General features: G+C 60.7%; 1 protein-coding gene across 4 annotated transcripts in view; it reads right to left on the bottom strand.

Moving 5' to 3' along the window:
• LHFPL2 (LHFPL tetraspan subfamily member 2) overlaps positions 1-26,611 on the bottom strand; it is a 115,705-nt gene that overhangs the window by 51,363 nt on the left and 37,731 nt on the right. The window contains exon 1 of one of the 4 annotated variants that reach the window (XM_062212529.1): positions 15,386-16,759. The exons of the other annotated variants lie outside the window; for them this stretch is intronic. The gene's annotated coding sequence lies outside the window, so the exon portion shown is untranslated. Of the gene's footprint in view, positions 1-15,385; positions 16,760-26,611 lie in introns of those variants that run through there. 4 annotated transcript variants of the gene reach the window in all.

Raw genomic sequence — 26,611 nt, 5'->3', positions numbered from 1 at the left:
CACAGAGACACAGAGGGCGACACCAAGACGGACAGCTGCCCACCCCACAGACAGACGAGACACAGAGGGGGCGACACCGAGACAGACAGCTGCCCGCCCCACAGACAGATGAGACACAGAGGGGGCGACACCGAGACGGACAGCTGCCCGCCCCACAGACAGATGAGACACAGAGGGGGCGACACCGAGACGGACAGCTGCCTGCCCCACGTGCACACGGCCCACAGACAGACACAGAGGGGCGACACTGACAGACAGGACCCTTTGCACACGTGCTCTGCCAGGAGGCCCCCTGTCTCTGGCCTTGGCCACAGGGGCCCTGTGACCTGGACCTGTGTCTGAGAGGTCTCAGTAGACATCAGGTGACAACACAGGTGTGGGTGGATGAAAGGGCCTGGATCAAAACAGGAGCCCAGGGGCTAACACAAGATCAGGTGAGGGCCGGCACCATGGCGCAGCAGGTTAAGCCTCCAGCTGTGTCACCGGTATCCCGTGTGTGCACTGGTTCAAGTCCCGGCTGCTCCACTTCTGACTCAGCTCCTTACTAATGGCCTGGTAAAGCAGCACAAGATGGTGCAAGCACTTAGGCTTCTGATACCCACGTGGGAGACCCGAGTGGAGCTCCTGGCTCCTGGCTCTGTCGTGGCTCAGCTCCAGCTCTTGCAGCCATTTGGGAAGTGAGCCAGTGGATGGAGGACCCCTCTCTCTTGTTCTGTAACTCTACATTTCAAGTAAGTAAATAAATCTTTAAAAGAAAAGACAGAGTATGGGTGGGGAGCACCTGCCTGGAAGGCCAGTGGGCAGGAACGAGGGAAGGAGCTCAGAGCAGGCAAGCACGTCGGGAAACAATCAGTACACGGGACATGGGTGAAGCCGCCATGGGGAGAGACCACCCAGAAAGCAGGTCAAGTGACTAAGGCGTGAAAACAGGCGACAGCCTCCACTCCCACACCCGCGCTGCACCCCCGTCTCCCTCCCCAGGCTTAGCTGAGTAACTCTACACAGCGCGTGCTCAACCAGTGCCTACTGGATGCACATGCGCCTCTCGCGGCTGACGGAGCCCAGGTGGAGTGGCAGGTGCAGAGCCCGTGGGCACAGCCTGTGTGCACCACACCAAGCTCTCCAGTCCAGCGTCACTGACATCATGAGATGAGGCTGACTTCTTACCTTCCAGGGGGTAGGAGAACAAGCAGAGTCTCAGCCTCCCAGATGGGCTAGGAGGCAAGAACTCCTTCCTGCAGGGCCCAGAACGCAAACACCGGCCTGGGAGCCCCAGCTAGGCACCAATCCACCAGGAGGGCTGTTCCCTGCTCAGACCCAACGCAAGTGGGAAGGGCGCCCTCTGAGCTGGGCTTAGGGTGAGCTCAATGTGAGGATCAATGGAGGGAGGGAGGGAGGGAGGGAGGGATGAAGGGAGAGAGGGGGGAGGGGGGAGGGAAGAGAGGGGAGGGAGGGAGAGGAAGGGGGAGGGAGGAAGCGAGGGAGAGAGGGAGGGAGAGGGGGAGGGAGAGAGGGAGGGAGAGGGAAAGAGAGGAGAGAGGGAGAGGAAGGGGGGGAAGGGGGAGGGGGGGAGGAGAGGAGAGGCAGGCCCAGGTGGGCAGCCTTGCCAGTTTGCAGCTAAGCACAGCTAAAGTAAAAGTAACCAGCCAGGGCAACGAGGGGAGCAGATGGCCCCGCGGACGGCACCGTCAGAAGAGGAAGTCGCAGAGGAGAGCCAGGCTCAGCACCTCTGCACTGAGTGTCCCCAGAGGGTCTCCGTGGGAGAGGCCTCTTCCCAGCCCCTGGTAGCTAGTCTCGGCTCTTACTAGGATTTCAGCTACAACCGGGAAGGGCGCTGTCAGCTCTATGGGGAGGGCGTTTGGGCAGGGGCCACCGTGCTGCTCAGGACGCCACACCGGACGTCGGAGGGCTGGGCTTCAGTTCTAGCTCCCTGCTGCAGTGCCCTGCGTGTGGCGCTCAGGGCTCAAGTCCTGCAGCCCCACCACCCACACGGAGACTGATGACTTCCCAGCTCCTGGCCCAGCCTGCCTGTTGTAGATGTCAGGGGAATGAACCTGCAAATGCAAGATGTCTGTCTGCATATTTCAATAAAACGGAATTTGAAATTTTCTAAAAAACACTTTGGGAGCCACCTGCCCTAGAACAAATCAATCTACAGGAATAAAAATCACCGCTTTTAAAATTCCAATTTGTGTCCATACTTGGATTTGATTTTATGTCTAGGACACTGTATTGACAATTACCATGCAGAAGGGGTCGTTATTATGAGATTAAGGGGTGTACAACTTTCAGAATATTTTAATTATGTATAATAGAAAAATATATCTTAAAAGATTTTATTGATCTGGAAGGCAGACTGATGGACAGAGTGACACAGTGAGACCGTCCATCCGCTGGTTCACTCCCCAGATGGCTAGGCCACCGCGACGCCAGGAGTCTGGAACTCCATCCAGGTCTCCCACAGGGTACAGGGACCCAGGCACGTGGGCCACCCTCTGCTGCCTTCCCAGGTGCATCAGCAGGGGCTGGATCGGAAGTGGAGCAGCCGGGACTGGTACCGGTGCTCCAATACGGCATGCTGGCGCAGCACGCAGCAGCTTCGGCCACTGCACCTCAAGCCTGGCCTTGTGAAGGCCCAGTTCTGCTGAGCCCTGGAAAGCAGGAGACACTGTGTCCAACACTGAAAATCTGCACGCACACAGAGACTAAGGGAGCCGTCTGCCTTGGACCACAGGACTGGTATCCTAACAACCTGTACACAGTTCCTGCATGCTGGGCTTCTACAGATGGAAATCCAGTGTTTCCAGTGTTAATTACAAAATGGAATTTAACTACATCAAGAAACCAGAGCAACTCAGAGAACAAGGAAGCTACAGCAGAAACAAAATTTCTCGTTTAATGCCAGCCCCTCTCCCAGTTCCCAAAGAGCAGCAGAGGGCGACTGTGCCAAGAACTGGGACGCGTTTTTCCAATCATCTCCGTTCTAATTCGGAGCAGGAAGCTCTCTGCCTTCAGGCCGGGGGCGCCCACCACAGCACCAAGCCTGCTGTGCGTGCAGCTGCAGACAGCATGGGCAGGGACCCAGTTGCTCCCAGGAGGAGACGCGCAGCGGGAAAAGCCTCCCAAGCCTCTACGCAGCCCGCAGCTGGCCCTGCCACACACAGGAGAGGAGCTGGCTAGGGCTAACAGCACACTCTGGACTCACGGAGACCCTGTCCACTCTCCACGCCCACACGCCAACCAGCCACATCTCCCATCCACAGCAATGATCAAGTGACGGAAAAACTGACCTGTTCACAGCCAGCCGCTGGCCGGCAAACCTCACTCCAGTCGCTGGCGACAGCCTCAGAACCACCTGGCTCGGATCTTTGGAAAACACGGTTTTGTCCCAAGTGTCAAGGCCACTGGAGCTGGAACGCCTGGCCCTGTGCTCCATGTGAGAGTCCCGGGGCAGCTGTGGGCTGGGAGGACCCTGGAGAGGCTGCAGCCGCCTCATGGAACCGGAGCCATAAAGCGCAGGAAGGCAGAGCTGGAGGCTGCTCCGGGCCGCCTCCCACATGGACCGGGCGCCTTTGCCTCAGGTTCCTCCTGTGGCTGCTTCCACGTGGGCCTGGGCACCGCGTGCACCTCAGGCACCCCCTGCTGCCTCCATGGCTCCCATGCCGACCAGGGCACCGCACACACCTCAGGCACCAGGGCGGCCATGCTTCTCTGATTGACAGATCAGGGCTTGATGCGGCCAGCGCTGGGGCGCAGTGGGTTAAAGCCCTGGCCTGAAGTGCCAGCATCCCATATGGGTGCCAGTTCTAGTCCCGGTTGCTCCTCTTCCAGGCCAGCTCTCTGCTATGGCCCGGGAAGGCAGTGGAGGATGGCCCAAGTGCTTGGGCCCTGCACCCGCATGGGAGACCAGGAGGAAGCTCCAGGCTTCAGATCAGCACAGCTCTGGCCGGCCGTTGCAGCCATCTGGGGAGTCAATCAGTGGATGAAGCCCTCTCTGTCTCTACCCCTCTCTGTAACTTTCAAATAAATAAAATAATTATTAAATAATAAAATAAATAATAAAATATTATTATTTTTATTTTTTATTTATTTGACAGATAGAGTTCGATAGTGAGAAAGATGAGAGAAAGGTCTTCCTTCCATTGGTTCACCCCCGAAATGGCCGCCATGGCTGGAGCTACGCCGATCCAAAGCCAGGAGCCAGGTGCTTCCTCCTGGTCTCCCATTAGGGTGCAAGGGCCCAAACGCTTGGGCCATCCTCCACTGCCTTCCCAGGCCACAGCAGAGAGCTCAACTGGAAGAGGAGCAACCGGTACTAGAACCTGGGGTGCCGGCACCGCAGGCGGAAGATTAGCCAAGTGAGCCATGGTGATGGCCCCAATAAAATAAATCTTTAAGAAAAAAAAAAGATTAGGGCTTGACCCAAGATTTCATCGGAAAGGAAGGAGCCACCGCAAGTCAGCAGATGCTGGCAAACCACACACGGCAGAACCAACTCCAGACAAAAGGGAAGCTGAGAGGAGGAACCGAAACCAACTGAGAGCTAACGCGGAACGAGGCAAGCAAACAGCACTGATGCCAGACACACAGCGTGGAGTTCACTGCCGTGGCACCAGTGCCACGAGAGGAGCGGAAGTGGCACGCGTGTGTTTCCAGGTCCCTGGGAAGGTCCTGGCCGGCACAGCAGTGGGCACAGCAGTGGGCACGCGCAGGCCAATGACACCCCAGCTCAGATGAACCTCCCACGATTCACAGAGGGAAGGAATTAGAGTTTTACCTCGCTGTCCCGTCTGGGAGCACCCGAGCAGCCTGCACGGCCCCCATGGCGGCCCGCAGGCGCTCAGAGCCCAGCTGCGGCCCCGGGTCAGCAGGCGGGCAGCTCTGCTCCTGAGCAGTGGGTGTCGGAACTGGGAGCAGGCTGCAGAGGCAGGAGGTGGACCCCGGAACCCACTCCCCAGTCACCACAAGCTCCGCGGCCGCGGTCTGGCGTTCCACAAAGAGTCTTTTCTTCAACTTCTCCGTTTTTGTCATCTGAGGCTCCTAAGCAGCCAGATGATTTAAAACTCTGGCCTCGAACTCCTTAACGTTTTACTGTAACAGCATCCGACCACCGGGGTCTCCCGCCCTCCTCGCATCTGCTGGCCATCAAAGCCCGCGGCGCTGGATCCCGGGCAGGGGCAGCTCTTTACAGCAAGTGCCCGCGGGCCAAGCAGTTCTTGGGGGATCCAGTTAGCCTGTGTGGGCAGGGCTCCCGGCCGCCCTGGGAAAGCATCCAACGCCGACTCCCACAGGACAGCCTCTCACTTCCCCACCCACGCGCACCTCGAGTTCCACAGCTGCCACCATCCTGGGGTGCAAACGAGACAGGGCCATTTCTGGGCCGGGGGACTCAGCACATCCACAACAAAGGCTGTTTTTCCCGACACGGGGACGTCCACACCCGCTGGCCCGCAGCTGAGCGGCCACGTGGGCCGGTCTGAGCCCTGGCTGGGTGACCTAATTTTCATGCTCCGCTGGCCAAAGGCCCCCGCGCCACCCCTGCAGCCTGACCGTGGTCTAATTTCCCCCACGGTCTGCTCCTCTCCCCTTTGCTAAGTTACCCCAGAGCTCAACTCCTACAGAAGGCAACGTATGAGCCCTGAAACTGGCAACCGGAGCTACGCCAGAGCGAGCAGCAGCGACACGGCACTGCGCGCAGGCGCGGTCCCCAGCCATGCCGCCAGCGCCGGCCTCCGCTGCCCATGCCCACGAGGTCAACCAGCGGCCCCCGGCCCCTGGAAGCAAAGGAAATCAAAGTATTTCCTGGCCACTGGGACAATCTTTTCCAGGCCTGACGCTTTCCAGATGAGGAAAACAGCACTGGGTTTTGGGTGTCCTTTTGCTTCCTCGTGTGTCCCCCTGAGCAGTCAGACTCATTTTTCTGAGTTTTCAAAAGGCGAGCTTGCACCCAGCTACACTCCGGGAGACGAGCCTTCCGGGGAGTCTGCCCGTGACACCGGGAGGAGACGTTTACCTGACCCCGCACGTGATCCTGATGAAAACTCGGGTTCTAATTCTGCGAGCTCTCCTCTCTCTCTCTCCTGGTCACGCCCGCTGGGAAAGCAAGCTGAGCCCACACGCTGGCCGGACCTCAGCTGGCACATGACAGACCCAGAGCTCCGGAAGATTCTCAGGGGCTGGGCGGAGCCGCAGAGGGGTGGCACAGCGGTGGCGCCTCACCTGCCCGGAGGCCCAGGCAGAGTGCGAGAGGCCAGAGCACTTTCTCTTGGACCAAAGCAAGCTGCCACGCACAGAAGAACAAGAGTTTCCAAAGACAGCGAGGAAGGGGAGGGGGAGCAGGAGGAGGGGAGGGAGGGGGAGGAGGGAGAGGAGCTGTGTTCTGCCCGCGAGAGACTGCAGAGTGGCCTGGGCCCAGGCTGTCTGCTGGGCGGCACTGGGGGCTGGGAATGGGCACCTCGCGTCAGGGCTAAGTTCATTATCTCCTTTCTCACAGAGGGCGGCCTCTGTGTGGTGGCTGTGGCAACTGCATTTCCCAGTCTCATCTGTCCATTTGGGAGGAGCCTGGTTACCACACACGCACGCACACACATGTATGCACACATGTGGGCATACACATAACACACATGTGTGCGTGCACATACAATGCAAGTACATGTGTACAGTGCACACACATGTAACACATACGTGCACGTGTGTACAACAGACCTGCCCATGTGCACGCACACACACAGAGCCAGGCCTTGTGTATGTCAGAGGGCGTGTGCTTGGGGCTCGGCCCCTTCCTTGACCATGAGTTCGGGCTGCCATCGAAGGCTCCACTTCGGTGCCAGTGTTCTCTGGGAAATGTCTTCCAGGACCCCTCAGGCACAAGGCCGCTGAGTCCACTCCATGTGCAGTCCAGGCTCCAGCACCACGCCTGCTCCTGGTGAGCACGCTGAGGGCTCAGACCCCGGCTGCGCCTCCCTCTACAAAGCAGGGAGCACCCTGCCTGCCAGAGCCGTGGGTCCGGCAGACGTGGGAAGACGGTGCCACTTCCACCAGGGAGCGTGCTGTGTGCCAGAGCTGTGGGTCCAGCACACCCGGGAAGACGGTGCCACTTCCACCAGGGAGCGCCTGTGTGCCAGAGCCGTGGGTCCAGCACACCCGGGAAGACGGTGCCACTTCCACCAGGGAGCGCCCTGTGTGCCAGAGCCGTGGGTCCAGCACACCCGGGAAGACGGTGCCACTTCCACCAGGGAGCGCCTGTGTGCCAGAGCCGTGGGTCCCGCACACCCGGGAAGACGGTGCCACTTCCACCAGGGAGGGCCACTTGAACCCGAGACAAGAGGGCCTTTTTCACCTCTGCCTTTTAGAACCTGGATCCACAACCAGAGAAAACTGCACTCAGCTGAAGCAACAAGTATTTCAGGTGCCCCAGAAAGGGGCCCAGATCCTGGGACTTTGTCACTTGTTGCCGTGTGGCCACTTCCCTACTGTGCGGGCGACAGGCACAACCAGCCAGAGCCAGGGCTGCAACAGCAAGTGAGGCAGAGGCGTCCCCACGGGAGCGCCGAGTGGCCGCCCGGCTGCCTGGCTGGCAGAAGGCCCGAGAACGCTCTTGAGAATGCCTCTCAGCCCCTCCCACCTGGCACTGGGTGCATCTCGCCCAGGACTTCAGCCGGGAGCACAGCAAGGTGCGGCCTCGTCCCTGTCAATCGGAAGGCCACACGAGGACGGCAGCAAGCGAGGATCTCGCAGGCATGGCGGCAACAGCAAGGGCGGACGGACAGATGGACACTGTCTCCACCTGGCTCCCCTGTCCAGACTGGCGACTTCTCCACCCCTGCCCGCCCTGCACAAACAGGGCCAGGAGCTGACAATCGGGCACCACTCTGTTTCTATGCCACCCACTACTTTGTTCTCACTCCAGGTGCCACTAAGTGCATATCCATGGCTGAGGGTTCTTTTTTTTTTTTTTTTTTTTTAATACAGATTTCCTTATTTCAAAGTCAGAAATACAGAGAGAGAGAGACACACACACACACACACAGAAAGAGAGAGAGAGGTCTTTCATCTGCCAGTTCACTCCCAAGATGGCCACAATGGCCAGGGCTGGGTCAGACTGAAGCTAAGAACCACAGGCTTCTTCCAGGTCTCCCAGCCCCGCAGGTGCTCCCAGGTCACTCAGATCTTGGTGGGTGTCGTCCTTGTCCGTTACCAGGCATTCCCGCCATCCACGCTGCCCTGTAGGGTTTGTGGAGCTGTGGCCACAACGGGAAGGCAACTCAGCGGTGCTGGCCACCATGGTACCTCCTCGGCTTCCATGCGGTCTGCAGAGCCACCTCCTTGTCTTGTCAGTGCAGGGACTGGAACCCAGGCCGAGCCGGGTCAGCTGGGGAGCCACGGACGCCTCCTCTGCCTTGTTTTGGTGGCCACAAACCTCAGCGCTGGCAGGCAGCAGGTGTGTGAGGGGCACCGGCCCTCACGTGGCTGACGCAGCCCCCACGGCCCCTCCACCAAGGCTGGTGGGCACTGCCACCTCTCTGTCCGGGGTAGCAGGGACCCCATTAACAAAGGCGGAAGCTTCTAGACCTGAGGGGAGAGCGTCCGGTGCCACCTCCTGTCCCACTGCTGCACACAGAGCCCCAGCTGATCACCCTAAGCTGTGTTCTCACTGCAACACGGCCAGAAGCAGGTTACTCTCCTCACAGGAACCAAGACTCCGAAGAGCCTTTTAAAGACAGAGGTACTTATCTGAGAGGCAGGGAGAAAGACAACAGATGAACAGACAAACATTTGGTTCCCAAATACCCACAAGTCAGGGACCAGCGCCAGGAGCCGGGGTCGCAATCCGGGTCTGCGATGTTATGTGAGCCATTGGCACCGCCTCCCAGGACGCTGGAATCAGGAGGCAGAGCCAGGAACAAACCCACGCACTCCAGTAATGTGGGCCATGGGTGTCCAAGCAGCATTTTAACGCACGGCAAAAGGCCCACCCTGGAGTGCTCTTTCTAATGTTCTCTGCTGCCTAAGAGACGCTCAGTGGACTAAAAAAAAAGTTTAATTATTTATTTGTTTTCATCTATTTGAAAGCCAGAGAGAGAGAGAGAGAGAGGGAGAGAGAACGAACAGAGAGAAGTCCCGTCCACTGGTTCACTCCCCAGATGCCCGCAGCAGCCACGGCTTGGCCCGGCTGAAGCCAGGAGCACAGCACCCCATGGCAGTCTCCCGGGAGGCAGGACCCTGAGCGCCTGCGCCATCACCACGTGCCTCCCAGGGGCGTTAGCAGGCAGCTGTACCACAGACAGAGAACTGGGCCCAGTCCGGCTGCAGGGACCCCTGAGCGCCTGCACCACCACCATGTGCCTGCCTCCCAGGGGCGTTAGCGGGCAGCTGCACCACAGACAGAGAACTGGGCCCAGTCCGGCTGCAGGGACCCCTGAGCGCCTGTGCCACCACCACGTGCCTCCCAGGGGCGTTAGCAGGCAGCTGTACTGCAGGCAGAGAACTGGACCCAGTCCGGCTGCAGGGACCCCTGAGCGCCTGCGCCACCACCACGTGCCTCCCAGGGGCGTTAGCAGGCAGCTGCACCACAGACAGAGAACTGGGCCCAGTCCGGCTGCAGGGACCCCCGAGCGCCTGCGCCACCACCACGTGCCTGCCTCCCAGGGGCGTTAGCAGGCAGCTGCACCGCAGACAGAGAACTGGACCCAGTCCGGCTGCAGGGACCCCTGAGCGCCTGCGCCACCACCACGTGCCTGCCTCCCAGGGGCGTTAGCAGGCAGCTGCACCACAGACAGAGAACTGGACCCAGTCCGGCTGCAGGGACCCCTGAGCGCCTGCGCCAACACCACGTGCCTCCCAGGGGAGTTAGCGGGCAGCTGCACCACAGACAGAGAACTGGGCCCAGTCCGGCTGCAGGGACCCCCGAGCGCCTGCACCACCACCACGTGCCTGCCTCCCAGGGGCGTTAGCGGGCAACTGCACCACAGACAGAGAACTGGGCCCAGTCCGGCTGCAGGGACCCCTGAGCGCCTGGGCCACCACCACGTGCCTGCCTCCCAGGGGCGTTAGCAGGCAGCTGCACCACAGACAGAGAACTGGGCCCAGTCCGGCTGCAGGGACCCCCGAGCGCCTGCACCACCACCACGTGCCTGCCTCCCAGGGGCGTTAGCGGGCAACTGCACCACAGACAGAGAACTGGACCCAGTCCGGCTGCAGGGACCCCTGAGCGCCTGCGCCACCACCACGTGCCTCCCAGGGGAGTTAGCGGGCAGCTGCACCACAGACAGAGAACTGGGCCCAGTCCGGCTGCAGGGACCCCCGAGCGCCTGCACCACCACCACGTGCCTGCCTCCCAGGGGCGTTAGCGGGCAACTGCACCACAGACAGAGAACTGGACCCAGTCCGGCTGCAGGGACCCCTGAGCGCCTGCGCCACCACCACGTGCCTGCCTCCCAGGGGCGTTAGCAGGCAGCTGCACCACAGACAGAGAACTGGACCCAGTCCGGCTGCAGGGACCCCTGAGCGTCTGCGCCACCACCACGTGCCTGCCTCCCAGGGGCGTTAGCAGGCAGCTGCACCACAGACAGAGAACTGGACCCAGTCCGGCTGCAGGGACCCCTGAGCACCTGCGCCACCACCACGTGCCTCCCAGGGGCGTTAGCGGGCAGCTGCACCACAGAGAGAGAACTGGGCCCAGTCCGGCTGCAGGGACCCCTGAGCACCTGCGCCACCACCACGTGCCTCCCAGGAGTGTTAGCAGGCAGCTGCACCACAGGCAGAGAACTGGGCCCAGTCCGGCTGCAGGGACCCCTGAGCGCCTGCGCCACCACCACGTGCCTGCCTCCCAGGGGAGTTAGCGGGCAGCTGCACCACAGACAGAGAACTGGGCCCAGTCCGGCTGCAGGGACCCCTGAGCGCCTGCGCCACCACCACGTGCCTCCCAGGGGCGTTAGCGGGCAGCTGCACCGCAGGCAGAGAACTGGACCCAGTCCGGCTGCAGGGACCCCTGAGCGCCTGCGCCACCACCACGTGCCTCCCAGGGGCGGTAGCGGGCAGCTGCACCACAGAGAGAGAACTGGGCCCAGTCCGGCTGCAGGCATGCCCGCGGCACCTCCACCCTCTGCACCCCAACACCCGCTGGCTGCATTTTTGCTCAGTCAGCTTATTTCTCTGAGATGGGAGAACCGGCAGCCACTGCCGCAGTCACAAACAGCCGTTAGACCACAAGCACTCCAAGCCTGTCCACCTCGCCTTTCACTGCTCACAACGAAACGCAGGCCTTAGAATCATCTGGAGTCTTGGCCATACCAGCTGTGTCCCTCAAACAGGCAGCTGAACACCATCAGAACAGGGTTTATTTACTTATTTACTTGCAAGGCAGAGTTAGAGTGTGAGGGACAGACAGATGGAGGTCTTCCATCTGCTGGTTCGCTCCCCAAATGGCCACAATGGCCAGGGTTGGGCCAGACCGGAGCCAGGAGCTTCCTCAGGGACTCCCACGTGGGTGCAGGGACCCAAGCACTAGGCCCATCTTGCACTGCATCCCCAGTCCTGTTGGCAGGGAGCTGGATCAGAAGTGGAACAGCCAGGACTCGGACCAGCACTCATATGGGATGCTGGCGTCGCAGGTGGGCGACTTTACCCACAACTCTGTTGTCAGCAGTGGAGTGCCCGCTGCACAGCCAGGGCAAGCCAGTCACAGACTCACACCTCGCACAGTCCACGGAGCCTCCTTACCAGTCGGAGCTAATGACACCATGGCACACGCCGCCAGCCAACCACTCCGAAGAAATGGGGAAAGCCCACCCCGGAATGCCGACCTCTGCAACCTCTGGTTTTGTCTCCGCACCCCACACCTGGGCAGAGGGAGGGCCGGGGCCTGACTCCCACGCGTGGCCACCGGGGGCAGCAGCACCGGGAATCCAACTCCGCATGCGCTCTCCCCCAGCTGTGGAAGTCGCCCGTGTTTGCAAAGGCTGTAATCACAGGCATCTGTAACTGGATCCCAGCGCCAGAGCAGACACCACAGGATCCCACGGGGCTTTCGCTCCACTCTTCCTGGGTTTCTCATCTCCCGCCCTCTTGAAAATTGTGCTGAGCCTGCAACTTGCAGGGAGCGCTGAGTAGCCGGGGAGGACAGCGGCCCCAGCTGCCTGCTTCTCCTCCACTCTGTAGCCCGGCACATCCTCCCCTTCTCCCTCTGGTCGGGCCCTCCCCGGCCCACCTTCACAAACAGGGCCCTGGCTCTGTAGAGGCAGAAGGTGGCAGGTGGCGGCGTGAGACGGTGAGCCTGGCTCCGGGGGCAGGTGCGTCGGTCCCACCCCACCTCTAGCTCCTGGTGCCCTGTGCGCCTCGGGGCGGGTCTGCCCTTTGACTCTCAGTGGCCAGAGTGTGGCCCGTGACCCTGAGGGACACGAACACCTTGCCCGCGTGGCTCCGTGGTAGAGAACTTGCCAGTGGTCTTTCACTCTGCAAACACAAACGTCAGGCAGGGCCTCTCCCATCTCAGAGGGACACAGCTGATGGTGCACAGGTGTGCTCCTGCAGGGGTCGAGCTCTGTGGAAACTCAGCTCTGACTGTGTCCTCTGGTCTCATCTGGACGTCCGCACTGGCTTCCACTGCCTCCTGGGAACAGGGCAGCAGAGACCCCGCTGCTGTGTGCCCAGCCCCTGTGGACGTCCATGCTGCACCACTGGCAGCACGTCCACACTGGCTCCCACTGCCTTCTGGGTACAGGGCAGCAGAGACCCTGCTGCTGTGTGTCCAAACCCTGTGGACGTCCATGCTGCACCACCGGCAGCACGTCCACACTGGCTCCCACTGCCTTCTGGGTACAGGGCAGCAGAGACCCTGCTGCTGTGTGTCCAAACCCTGTGGACGTCCATGCTGCACCACTGGCAGCACGTCCACACTGGCTCCCACTGCCTCCTGGGAACAGGGCAGCAGAGACCCCGCTGCTGTGTGCCCAGCCCCTGTGGACGTCCATGCTGCACCACCGGCAGCACGTCCACACTGGCTCCCACTGCCTTCTGGGAACAGGGCAGCAGAGACCCTGCTGCTGTGTGTCCAAACCCTGTGGACGTCCATGCTGCACCACCGGCAGCACGTCCACACTGGCTCCCACTGCCTCCTGGGAACAGGGCAGCAGAGACCCCGCTGCTGTGTGCCCAGCCCCTGTGGACGTCCATGCTGCACCACCGGCAGCACGTCCACACTGGCTCCCACTGCCTCCTGGGAACAGGGCAGCAGAGACCCTGCTGCTGTGTGTCCAAACCCTGTGGACGTCCATGCTGCACCACCGGCAGCACATCCACACTGGCTCCCACTGCCTCCTGGGAACAGGGCAGCAGAGACCCCGCTGCTGTGTGCCCAGCCCCTGTGGACGTCCACGCTGGCTCCCACTCACCTCTCTAACAGAGCGAGGTTGGCTTCTCAAGGAGGGGCCATGTCTGGCCCACCACGTGTGCCCCAGACCCTGCCTGTTGCCAGCCCAGAACATGGCACAACACAGCTGGATCAATCAACCCACAAACAGTGGCCACCCACAGTACCCGCTTCACGGAAGCCTGGCTCGTTTGACAACTACTGTGCAGTTAAGCGGCCCCAATCTGTGTGTGTGCAGGACCACACCTTGAAGAGAGTGTCTCCCTGGTCTGCGGGAGTCGGAGGTTCCTAACGGGTTGGGTTGTGGTGCAGCGGGTTAAGCTGCCGCCTGTGACCCCAGTGTCCTATGGGAGCACAGGTTCAAGTCCCAGCAGCTCCACTTCTGTTCCAGCTCCCTGAAAAGGCATCTGGGATAACAGCGGAGGATGGCCCAAGTGCTTGGGCCCCTGGACCCATGTGGGAGACCCACATGACGTCCTTGGCTCCTGGCCTGGCATAGGCTTGGCCAACAGGGCCATTTGGGTAGTCACCCAGTGGGTCAAAGACCTCTCTGTAACTCTGCCTTTCCAATAAATAAATCACTTTAAAAAAACCCAAAAAACAGAGATACTCAACTACAATAGTATTTATACCATGAGCTTTAACTCGCCAGCCCCTGGCATGTTTCCACACCGTGACACACCTGGCCAAACTTCCACACAAAAGGTGTCCCAGAGCTGGGTCCTCACCACAGATTTCCGGTTTCCGGTCTAGGAAAACCCAGACAGTGACAGTAGTAGCAGCAGCAGGAGCGGCCTTAGAGGCGAGCCTTCTGGAAAAGCTACCTCTGGATCAGTTACTCCATCCTGGACAAACCCCTCATAAACAGACACAAACTTCCACAATGGCATTCCCTGATTACAGAAGCCAAACTGAACTCCAAGGTACACTCTACCCAAACCTCAGGTTACCAGGCCTGGCTAGGTGTTTAGTTTTTTAGGCCATTTGATGTTTTCTTCACTTGAGAACTTGGTCCTTCTCCTGGGAAGGCTAAGAACCCCAACAAGGCACACGACGGCACCTCCAAACGTAAGCGAGCCGGACGCGGGCTGTCTGCAGCAGCCCTGGCACCGACTCCCAGGTGTGCGAACGAGACGTCCCCGGGGCGCAGGACAAATTCATACTGCAGCAAGCACTCAGCACACAACACCTGGACGCAGTCACACGGCTACGCTCCAACAGGCTTGCCAAAATGACCCACAGCCCCGCAGTCACCAGAGCGCCAGAGCCTGGGAGGTTTTTATACGACAGACAACGCAGACCGTGGCTCCCGTGAGCACAGAGCCGCAGCTCACTAACTCCGCTTCTGCGGAGGGATGGCCGATCTGGAAACCCCACGGTGTGTGACGCTCCTCTGTTTTCTTCATTTACTTACTGGAGAGCAGAGTTAGAGAGAGGGAGAGTCAGATCTTCCATCTGCTGGTTCACGTTTCACCCCTCAAACAGCCACAATGACTAAAGCCAGGAGCTTCCTCCAGGTCTCCCACGTGGGTGCAAGGGATCAAGCACTTGGGCCATCTTCTACGGCCTTCCCAAGCCATTAGTAGGGAGCTGGATCAGAACTGGAGCGGCTGGGACTTGAACCGGCGCTCATGTGGGATGCCAGCATCCCAGAGAGCAGCTTAATCCGCTGCACCACAAGGCAGCCCCCGATTTGTGACTTTTCCGAGAAAACCAGTGTTCACCAGCAGACACACACCGCGTGTTCTCAGTGCCAAGGGACTGACCCACTCGGTGAGCTCCCTGGCGGTGCGGAGGGAACCCCTACCACTCCAAAGCCTCCTCTCACGCCGCCCCGGCAGATGTAAAACTGGCGTGTGGGGGAACACACCCGTGCGTGTCGGCTTCCCGAGGGGAACGCAGGTGTGGGGCTGACCCCCGAGTGACCACGACAGTGTGCGGGCGGGGCAGGAAGCTGAGCCCGCGCCCTCGGGTTTTTCCCTCCGCAGCCTTTGCCACAGTCGACGGCTCCTTTACCTTTGCTGGGACGTTTTCCTCACCAGGTTAATGAGTCACTGCCGCGAAGCCTGACGCACATTTTGACGTCTGGGGAGAAGCTCGCGGTGACGGCCTGGGCAAGGACAAGCGACCTGGGGCGGGGGCCTCTGCGAGGCACCTGCTCCCCACAGCCACAGACCTCGTGCGTCTTCGGGGATACTCAGCTCTGGCAAAGCCAGGCTCTGCAAGGCGAGGGCAGGGCCCTATGAGAGCAGGCACCAAGCAGGCGGCAGTGATGGGCACGCCCACAAGCCCTCGAGCGTCCACACATGGCCATCAGGAGCACACACTCCCGAACCAGCCAGCAGGGCCTTTTCCTTCCCAGCAGGTGACGCTGGCCACACAGGGAGCTCACTGGACGTGGGGATGGCGGGGTTCAGGGAGACCAGAGGCCAGGGTGAGTGCCTCGGACGAGGAGGGGCCGGGAGGGAGCAGCCACCAGGTGGTCTCTCCAGTGTGCTCTGCTGCTCCCAGCCATGGGTGGCCACCAAGGCTCCCCTAACACGGGCCACTGGGGTCGTCACACACGCTGCTGCCTCGGCCTCTGCTTCTGTCCACACCAAGCTGACCGCTCACCGAGCTCCGTGCAAACCCCAGGCACCAGCGCCCCGTGAAGGCTGTGAGGCCGAGTCGCTGTTTCCCCGGGCACAGGGCTTCAGTTCTGCCGCGTGGGAGTCCCCGAGACAGGTGGTGGACACGGCTGCAGGGTGCAGGGAGGCCCTGAACACGTGTGCTGTGGGCTCGGCGTGTGCAGGCGGCATGTTTCAGGTCACCGCAGTGCTGCTCCTCGGGGACAGTGTCGTGCCCGGGCAGCGCCAGACGGTGCCCCCCCTCGCTTGTGGGGGCAGAGGCAGGACGTCCACGCTCTCGCTGACGGCTGCGTGGCCTCGGCACGTGAACTCGCCTCTCTGAGTGCTGGACTTCCACCACGTCTGCAGGAAGGGAGCTGCTCTGCAGCCGGGGCGAGCTCTCGGCCGAGCCGCTGACACAGTCACGGCTACAAGGCAGCCAGCCCCGGCAAGGCCACGGCGGCGGCCATTGCCACAGCCCGTCCCCACACGCTGCAACCCTTCCTGAGCGTTCCCCTAGCGTGGCAAGAACTAAAGACACAGGAAGAAAACAAACAAAAACCGGACAAACCCACAAGTCAGCAGAACGTTTTACGTTACAGCACGGTGCAAACGTTAGATGATTTTCAAAACTGACGACTCACGCAGCCTTTGTTTGATTCTGGAAGGCCAAACATTCCACAATCACTAAATCACACGCAGAATGCACGGCCCCCAACGGCCAAAGAAGGAGAAGGAACGGCCGGCAGTGCCCCAGGGAGAGGACCCGGCTGGCCCACCCCCGCACGCCGCCTGCTTCCCTCTCCGGCCGGTGGCCAGCCAGCTCTCAGGACCAAGGCGGCTTCCCGCCCGGAGCCAAGCTCTCACCGGGAGTGCAGGGCAGGAGGCAGAGCCCCGCCCCCTGCTCAGCTCCGGGATTCTCCTTCCTGGAGACAGACTGTATTTTTACAACAGCCTCTTCTATTTTCCTTACAGGCTGCTTCAAACCAAACATCTGAAATAATGAGTCACCTACTGGCGTGGATCCGAAGCACCAGGTCAAATGCAGTTCAGGCCACGCTGGTGTTCAGAGGCAGCCCCAGGAGGGCGAGTGGACAGAAACCTGCAAGGGCCCGCCACGCAGGGACACCATGTCCACCCCCCACTGCCGGGCCTGACGTAGGGATGCCACGTCCACCCGCCGGCCGCGGGGACACCAGGTCCTCCCTCCACACTTGTGGGCCTACCGTGTGCAGAGACGCCATGTCCATCCTCCACCGCCTGGCCTGACGTGGGGACACCAGGTCCACCCTCCACTGCTGGGCCTGACGTGGGGATGCCACATCCACCCTCCTCCCCCAGCCACGGGGACTCCAGGTCCACCCCCCACCACCGGGCCTGACGCGAGGACACCACGTCCACCCTCCACCCCCGGCCACGGGGACGCCAGGTCCTCCCTCCACCACCGGGCCTGACGTGGGGATGCCACGTCCAGCCTCTGCCCCTGGGCCTGCCATGGGGACACCAGGTCTTTTTTTATTTTTGACAGGCAGAGTGGACAGTGAGAGAGAGAGACAGAGAGAAAGGTCTCCTTTGCCATTGGTTCACCCCTCCAATGGCCGCCGTGGCCGGCGCACCGCGCTGATCCGAAGGCAGGAGCCAGGTGCTTCTCCTGGTCTCCCATGGGGTGCAGGGCCCAAGCACTTGGGCCATCCTCCACTGCACTCCCGGGCCACAGCAGAGAGCTGGCCTGGAAGAGGGGCAACTGGGACAGAATCTGGTGCCCCAATTGGGACTAGAACCCGGTGTGCCGGCACCGGGGATGCCGGGTCTACCCTCCACCCCTGGGCCTGCCGTGCACGGGGATGCCACGTCCACCCCCAACCACCGGGCCTGATGCGGGGATGCCACGTCCACCCTCCGCCTCTGGCCATGGGGACGCCAGGTCCACCCTCCACACCTGCGGGCCTGCTGCACAGGGACGCCACGTCCACTCTCTGCTCCTGTCTGCAGGGATGCCACGTCCACCCTCCACCCCTGGCCATGGGGACGCCATGTCCACCCCCCACACCAGCAGGCCTGCCACAGGGAAGCCACGTCCACCCTCCACACCTGCAGGCCTGCCACGGGGATGCCACGTCCACCCTCCACCCTCACACGTGCCACGTGGAAACACCACGTCCACCCTCCACCCCCGGGCCTGCCAGACACCTCCCGGTGCTATTTGCTCACCACCCCTCTCTGGAGGGGATTCCTACAAGGGGGTGCCACAGAACACACGCAGCCTTCCTTGTCCCTCACAAGGGTAGAGGGAGGGGAGGGGAGGGGGGGGGACCAGGGCCAGGGCTAGGGATGGGGTAGGGGTAGGGTTGAGGATAGGGACAGGGTAGGAATAGGGGTAGAGATGGGTTAAGGATAGGGATAGGGATGGGGTAGGTGTGGGCTGAGGACGGGGGCAGGGGTACCCATAGGGATGGGGAGGGGACAGGGATGGGATAGGGATAGGGATGGGGTAGGTGTGGGCTGAGGACGGGGGCAGGGGTACCCATAGGGATGGGGAGGGGACAGGGATGGGATAGGGATAGGGATAGGGATGGGGTAGGTGTGGGCTGAGGATAGGGGCAGGGGTACCCATAGGGATGGGGAGGGGACAGGGATGGGATAGGGATGGGGTAGGTACAGGCTGAGGACGGGGGCAGGGGTACCCATAGGGATGGGGAGGGGGCAGGGATGGGATAGGGATAGGGATAGGGATGGGGATGGGGTAGGTACAGGCTGAGGACGGGGGCAGGGGTACCCATAGGGATGGGGAGGGGGCAGGGATGGGGTAGGGATAGGGATAGGGATGGGGTAGGTGTGGGCTGAGGATAGGGGCAGGGGTACCCATAGGAATGGGGAGGGGACAGGGATGGGGTAGGGATAGGGATAAGGATGGGGTAGGTGTGGGCTGAGGATAGGGGCAGGGGTACCCATAGGGATGGGGAGGGGCAGGGATGGGATAGGGATAGGGATGGGGTAGGTGTGGGCTGAGGATAGGGGCAGGGGTACCCATAGGGATGGGGAGGGGACAGGGATGGGGTAGGGATAGGGATGGGGTAGGTACAGGCTGAGGACAGGGGCAGGGGTACCCATAGGGATGGGGAGGGGGCAGGGATGGGATAGGGATAGGGATAGGGATGGGGTAGGTGTGGGCTGAGGACAGGGGCAGGGGTACCCATAGGGATGGGGAGGGGGCAGGGATGGGATAGGGATAGGGATGGGGTAGGTGTGGGCTGAGGACAGGGGCAGGGGTACCCATAGGGATGGGGAGGGGGCAGGGATGGGGTAGGGATAGGGATAGGGATGGGGTAGGTGTGGGCTGAGGACAGGGGCAGGGGTACCCATAGGGATGGGGAGGGGACAGGGATGGGGTAGGGATAGGGATAGGGATGGGGTAGGTGTGGGCTGAGGATAGGGGCAGGGGTACCCATAGGGATGGGGAGGGGACAGGGATGGGATAGGGATAGGGATAGGGATGGGGTAGGTGTGGGCTGAGGACAGGGGCAGGGGTACCCATAGGGATGGGGAGGGGGACAGGGATGGGGTAGGGATAGGGATAAGGATGGGGTAGGTACAGGCTGAGGACAGGGGCAGGGGTACCCATAGGGATGGGGAGGGGACAGGGATGGGATAGGGATAGGGATAAGGATGGGGTAGGAGTGGGCTGAGGACAGGGGCAGGGGTACCCATAGGGATGGGGAGGGGACAGGGATGGGATAGGGATAGGGATAAGGATGGGGTAGGAGTGGGCTGAGGACATGGGCAGGGGTACCCACAGGGATGGGGAGGGGGCAGGGATGGGGTAGGGATAGGGATAAGGATGGGGTAGGTGTGGGCTGAGGACAGGGGCAGGGGTACCCATAGGGATGGGGAGGGGGCAGGGATGGGGTAGGGATAGGGATAGGGATGGGGTAGGTGTGGGCTGAGGATAGGGGCAGGGGTACCCATAGGGATGGGGAGGGGAGGGTTAGACTTGTCACGTCTGTGGCAGTGCAGGATGACAGGGGGGCTTCAACGAGCAACAGCGGTGCTGCGTGGTGGTGCTGTTAGTCGTGGCTTCGTGTCTGTCTGTGACTGCACGGAGCGCAGTCTTCCACCATTACACACAGCAAGCAGCTCTGTCCCCAGCCACTCTGGGCTGTCAGGGGGAACAGATCACAGAGGTCGAGAAAAGCTACATGCAACCTCTATGTGGCACCACGTGACACCCCCCCTCCCTCCCAGGAGCGTAGCACCTGCAGTTAAAGGCGACGGATCCCGGCCGGCGCCGTGGCTCACTAGGCTAATCCTCTGCCTTGCGGCGCTGGCACACCGGGTTCTAGTCCCGGTTGGGGCACCGATCCTGTCCCGGTTGCCCCTCTTCCAGGCCAGCTCTCTGCGTGGCCAGGGAGTGCAGTGGAGGATGGCCCAAGTGCTTGGGCCCTGCACCCCATGGGAGACCAGGAGAAGCACCTGGCTCCTGCCATCGGATCAGCGCGGTGCGCCGGCCGCAGCGCGCCTACCGCGGCGGCCATTGGAGGGTGAACCAACGGCAAAAGGAAGACCTTTCTCTCTGTCTCTCTCTCACTGTCCACTCTGCCTGCCAAAAAAAAAAAAAAAAAAAAAAGGCGACGGATCCCATCTGAATGCCCAGAGAGGATGCACAGCTGAAGCCGGCGTCTCAGGGTGGACAGAGCCGTCACTGCCCCAGACCGGCCTCCAGGGACATGGGCTGCTCACAACCACACCCTTGTTGCTTGAGCTCACAGACGGCCTCAGGGAGCAGCGACACGGGCAGGAATGAACGAACAAGTGAACAGATGAAGGCAGGCATACTGGAGTGGCACGGCCGTGAGACCGCTGAGCTCAGAGGATCTTCCCGGGGTCTCGCCATGGCCAGGCTCCCTTTGCCCTGGGGCCGCCTCTTCTCAAACACAGCCGAGCTGTGACTCAGACAAGCACGGTGACTGTTGCCGGCCTCCCTCGGCCATGCCGCTGCCCCGCTGACTCACCCCGACTCTGCTCAGGGGTGGCGGCGGCCGGTGCCTGACTGAGGCGCCCACAAGTCAGGCCCAGGCGGAGCAAGACCCTGAGCAGGCAGCAGCCGTGCCTGGGCAGCAAAGCCACACGCTGCTGACCATGGGGACCTGGGGCACAAGCTCCTCTCTCCGTGACTGCGTCGATGGCTCACTGCCTCCTTCCCACTGAGCCACAAACCTTAAGGGGCTCCAAGCTCCCTGGCTCCATAGTCTGGAATTCATAGCCTATAAAACCAAAACGTAAACATTGAAAAGGAAATTCAATTTGCGATCAGCAACCAAATCAATCAAAAAGTAACTGAACACACCAAACAACAATTCCGAGAGCAAAGCGAACGTCCATGCCTGCTCTTGGCCGCAGTCCCCCCAACACAGGCACCTGTTGGGGTGCAAAGCTCCCACTGGACCAGCCCCGGTGTGGAGAGGACCCCAGCCGAGAACGAGCAGCCGGGACACAATGACCCAGTCGTGTGGAGCCTACGTCACAGCTCCTCCCTCAGACGGCAGCACCGCACTCAGCAATAAAACCTAAGGCTCCTCTTGTTTATTTTCATTGTTCTCCCAACCCCAGATTCTCTCTACTTGGGATATTTAACCTCTCCTCCTGCTGGAGAGAAGCAAGAAACAGAGACCAAAGCACCAATGTGTGCGTCACCACGATGGCTCCACACAACCATAGAGCTGGCAGCATCCGGGGATCCTGGGCACACGTGTACCCTGGGGCGCCGTGATTCGAGCCAGGGTTCCGAGGTCCCCACACTCCAGGGATCTGAGGGCTCAGGCCTCTCCACTGTCACCAGCCAGCTTGTTAGAAATGCAGATTCCTGAGGTCCACCGCCCGCCTGCCCTATTCCAGGAAACACTTCTGTTACTCCCCAAAACCTGACCACTGCCAGCTACCCACGCCGGACGCCAACTGCCAAAGAATGCTGCTGGCAATCCTGGCAGAGAACAAGTATGGGTGGAGCGCAGGGTGCCTGCACCGCATGCGGGCCTCGGCGGGCTCGCAGGTGCGCCAAGGCGCACGGCGGGCTCCAAGGAAAACACAGCAGAGCGCTGGAGCCCACACACACCATGAGCTCACGCGCATTCTCAGAGGCTTCACATTCCTCCCAATGACATCATCCCTTTGTGAAGCCCGGTTTTTGGCAAACACTGTGACAAAAGGCCAAGTATCATCTGAAAATCAGTGCAGAGCCGGAAATGGGGCTGGGGGCAGGGACCCACCTGACTCCAAGCTTCGGGCTCTGCAGCAAGACAAGCAGACAACCCCGCGAGTATCTGAGAATGAAAGAGCCCTACCACCTTATACAACGTATTATTTTCTTTCCATTTATATGCATTCTCTTCAAGTGTCACTATGCTGTGAGGACATAACTATTTACTAGGTTGCTTGTGTACAATTACTTAATAAAAACTATTAGTACTTCTAGAAAAAAGTGTCTGCACCTGGGAGCTCAGCCACAGCCGCTGGGTCCCTGGAGACCCCCTGGCAGCCCCGGGAGGGAGTCGGTGGTGCCGGGGAGCTGCTCTCTGAACTTGGAATTAAAATCTGACATAAAAGCTATCAGTGTGGCGGACACTCCCCCAGAACCCTCTCCACCTAAGGTGCTGCCTCCCGAGGAAGTCCCAGGCCTGGGCCTCTGCAGAGAGGGAAACACTGACGCCCAAGACCCTCTCTGCTGAAGGGGGACAATGGCGGCCATGGGGGCGGGAAGCCCAGGAGGACTGCGCGAGGCCCGGGCGACACCGACACTTCTTAGACTTCTAAGGCCGTAAGGCAGGGAGGTTTCGGTTAGCATCACGGTCACGTGAGAGGTGCGACATTTACAAAACCCAGACGACTTCAAACTCCTGTCCCCCAGGGCAGTGCAGGCCAGCGAAGGAAACTGAACGCTGGAAGGCCCATGTCTTTCTCAAATCCTCTTGTTTTTACCCAAGATGCTCCTGGTCAGTCCTGCAGAACTAGGGTCTCCCGGAAGGTCTGTCCCCCTCACAGCAACCTTGTACCCCCATTCTCAGCTCCTGCACCCTCAGGACCTGCCCTGGGTGCAGGGGCCTGGCCCAAAACTCAGTGTGGGTCCCCTGAGGTCCTGCTTGGAGGTCTCCTGCTCGGGTCCCGGTCCCGGCAGATGGAGCTGCTGTCACCCCCGAGCCCTGCGTCCCCTGTACCACTTCAGCACCTCCACCCACCGATGCCGGTGCTTACCGCAGGGGTCGGTGGAGATGCCAGCTTGGGCCCAGAGTGGTTCCTAATGCACCTGAACTCGCAGCCCGTGCACTTAGCCCTCAGCTGTCTGATGAGCCCACAGCAGGCAAAGTCTCCATGCCCCTGTGTGAAAAGCACTGCTCTCGGCCAGGCGGGCGGTGCCACACTCAGGTCCTTGCCCTTCCAGCCGCCTCTTCTCTCCCATGCAATCTCTCCAGGGGGTTCAGGAAGCAAATGGGAAGTAGCAGCCTGGAAGCGAGGCTGCAGAACCCGCACACCTCTGCAGGGCTCGCTCTCTGCAGAAGCCTGGCCCCAGCAAGGAGAGGACAGAAGCCGCCGGCTCAGGACGCAAACAGTAGCTGTCTTCACAGCAGCCGCAAACCGGCAAGGACCCCGTGGCCCCAGCACAGGGCAGCCCCAGTACAAGACGACACACAAAATCACGAAATGCTAAGCTACGCAATGTGAGCAGAGGTGGGGCCGGCGCTGTGGCACAACGGCAAAGCGCACCAGCATCCCATATGGATGCTGGTCCTGGCTGCTCCTCTTCCACTCCAGCTCCCTGCTGATGGCCTGTGGAAAACGGGCCAAGCACTTGGGCCCCTGCACCCACGTGGGAGACCTGGAGGAAGCTCCTGGCTCCTGGCTTTGGCCTGGCCCAGCCCTGGCTGTTGCAGCCATCAGGGGAGTGAACAGTAAATGGAAGGTCTCACCAACCCCATCCCATCTTTCCCTCTAACTTTGACTTTCAAATAAATAAGTCTTTTTTTTTTTTTAAAGCAGAATGTGTTTAACACAAATGAATGGGATGTAAAACTACAACAGTGCTCAGTATTTTACGTGCAGTCACGGTACACACCACTGAAAACCCTAGGGCACACAGGTCCAACAGAGAGAAGTGTGAACAGCACTTCAGTCTCTGCTATCTGAGCTACCACAGAAATACAGCCACACGAGAAGTCAACCAGCGACCAGTCTCAGCCTGCTGCGTCATCGGAGCAGCCGGACCCGTGGCAGCACGTGTGCTGCGTCATCGGAGCAGCCGGACCCGTGGCAGCACGTGTGCTGCGTCATCGGAGCAGCCGGACCCGTGGCAGCAGGTGCATATCCTGCAATTCTGATCTCCGAGCCCCTGCTGTTAAAACACCCATGCGCTCAGCAGCCACGGAGGCTGGCTTTGCCGTCGGCTCCGCAGGGAGGGACGAGGCCGCTTCCCCGGCGCGCTGCTCACCACACATTCCTTCCTACTCCCTGTTTACTCTGCTCCTGAGCGCGAGCCCTCCAGACGCCTTTCATGCGAACCGCAGCGCTAAGCCTTCGGATTAAAGGCACGGTGATTTGTCTAACCATGTACTTAATTTATGTTTGGGCAATGTGTTCACAGCATTTGCACTCCAGCAACTTGCCAAATGGACCTGCACAAAACAGCGGGCCTGAAAAAGTCATCTTTCAAAATTTGTTTTATCAGAAAATACAGCAGGAGACGTCCATGGCTCCCCAGAAGAACACCCTGAGCAGAGGCTGGCGTGTGGCACAGCAGCTTAAGCCGCTGCTTGCGATGCCGGCATCCCAGGAGCGCCGCTCCCAGTCCTGACTGCTCCTCTTCCACTCCAGCTCCCTGCTCACGCGCCTAGGAAAGCAGTAGATGACGGCCCAAGTCCCTGGGACCCCGCACCCACGTGGGAGACCCCCCCAGAGTTATGGGCTTCTGGCTGTGGCCTGGACCAGCCCCACTGTGGCAGCTATTCGGAGAGAGAATCAGGAGATGGAAGTTCTGTGCGTGTGTTTCTACGAAGAATTTTAAAAATGAAAGAAAACAAACCACTGTCCAGTCCACTGTGGCCTTCTAACGCCTGAGGCTTCACTTAGATTTCAGACGGTACGAGGAAGGGTGGCCTAACAGAAAGTGCCACAGCTAACTCCCCCGTGTCCACGTGGCACAATCAGGCGCCCTAGGACATCAGTGTGACCTCCGAAGCCAGCCTGCCAGGCAAGGGGGCAGGCGGGCTCCCGAGCAAGACAACCTGTGGCTGGGAGGGGCTGTGCTGTGGGCTGTCAATCATCCCTGTCGCCATCTTTCAAGTCCCTCTCCAGGACAGTGAGGCCCTCTGTGTTCTCGTCCCCCCGTGGCCACATCACCTCCCGAAGGGATGGCATTCAGACAGGTCGCCAAGAGCACACTCTGCGTGGTTCTCTGGTTTTGCTTGTTGTAAGAAATTTATTTATTTGTTCACTTATGTACTTATCTGAAAGGCAACATTACAGAGAGAGAGAGAGAGAGAGAGAGAGACCTTCCACCCAGTGACTCACTCCCTCTAACCACAGGTCTCACTTCCCAAATGGCTGCAAAGGTCAGGGCTGGGCCAGGCCGGGGCCAGGAGCCAGGAGCCAGGAGCGCCGTCTGGGCCTTCTACGCGGTGGAAGGGTCCAGGAGCGCGGGCCAGTTTCTGCTGCTCTCCCAGATGCGTTAGCAAGGAGCTGGGTAGGAAGTGGAGTGGCGAGGACACGAACCGGAGCTCCCGTGGGATGCCGGCATCGCAGGCAGTGGCTTAACCAGCAGTGCCACAACATAGGCCCCTGCGGTGCACGCTTTTAAGAAGGGAGAAAAGGCAGGCCCCACCTTAATTAACTCATTCTTGCTGATCCACTCCCTCCTCTGATCCGTCACAAAATTTAATTCGGGAATCAAGACCCAAGACCTTCCAGATTCATTATGTGTGGATTAATCATTTCTGCATCTTAACATTCCCCAGAAATGAATAAACCCAGAACTGAAGCACCCCATAGCACTGAGGGCGGGGGGGGAGGGGCACAGCCAGGGTGAGGGCCTGCACGGCCTCTGCCCATCCCCCCCATAGCACAGTGGGCAGGGGGTCCACAGCCAGGGTGAGGGCCTGCATGGCCTCTGCCCATCCCCATAGCACTGAGGGCGGGGGGGGAGGGGCACAGCCAGGGTGAGGGCCTGCACGGCCTCTGCCCATCCCCCCATAGCACAGTGGGCAGGGGGTCCACAGCCAGGGTGAGGGCCTGCATGGCCTCTGCCCATCCCCATAGCACTGAGGGCGGGGGGGGGGGGGGCACAGCCAGGGTGAGGGCCTGCATGGCCTCTGCCCATCCCCATAGCACTGAGGGCGGGGGGGGGGGTGGGGGTGGGGGGGCACAGCCAGGGTGAGGGCTGCACGGCCTCTGCTGATCCCCATAGCACTGTGGACGGGGTAGGGGGGGCCCACAGCCAGGCTGAGGGCCTGCACGGCCTCTGCCCATCCCCATAGCACTGAGGGCGGGGGGGGGGCACAGCCAGGGTGAGGGCCTGTACGGCCTCTGCCCATCCCCCCATAGCACAGTGGGCAGGGGGCCCACAGCCAGGGTGAGGGCCTGCACGGCCTCTGCC

The sequence above is a fragment of the Lepus europaeus genome, chromosome 15 (genome assembly GCF_033115175.1).
Source record: "Lepus europaeus isolate LE1 chromosome 15, mLepTim1.pri, whole genome shotgun sequence".
Classification (NCBI taxonomy): Eukaryota; Metazoa; Chordata; class Mammalia; order Lagomorpha; family Leporidae; genus Lepus; species Lepus europaeus.
The sequence above is the reverse complement of the archived record's forward strand: the minus strand, read 5'-3'. Positions and strand labels throughout refer to the sequence as shown.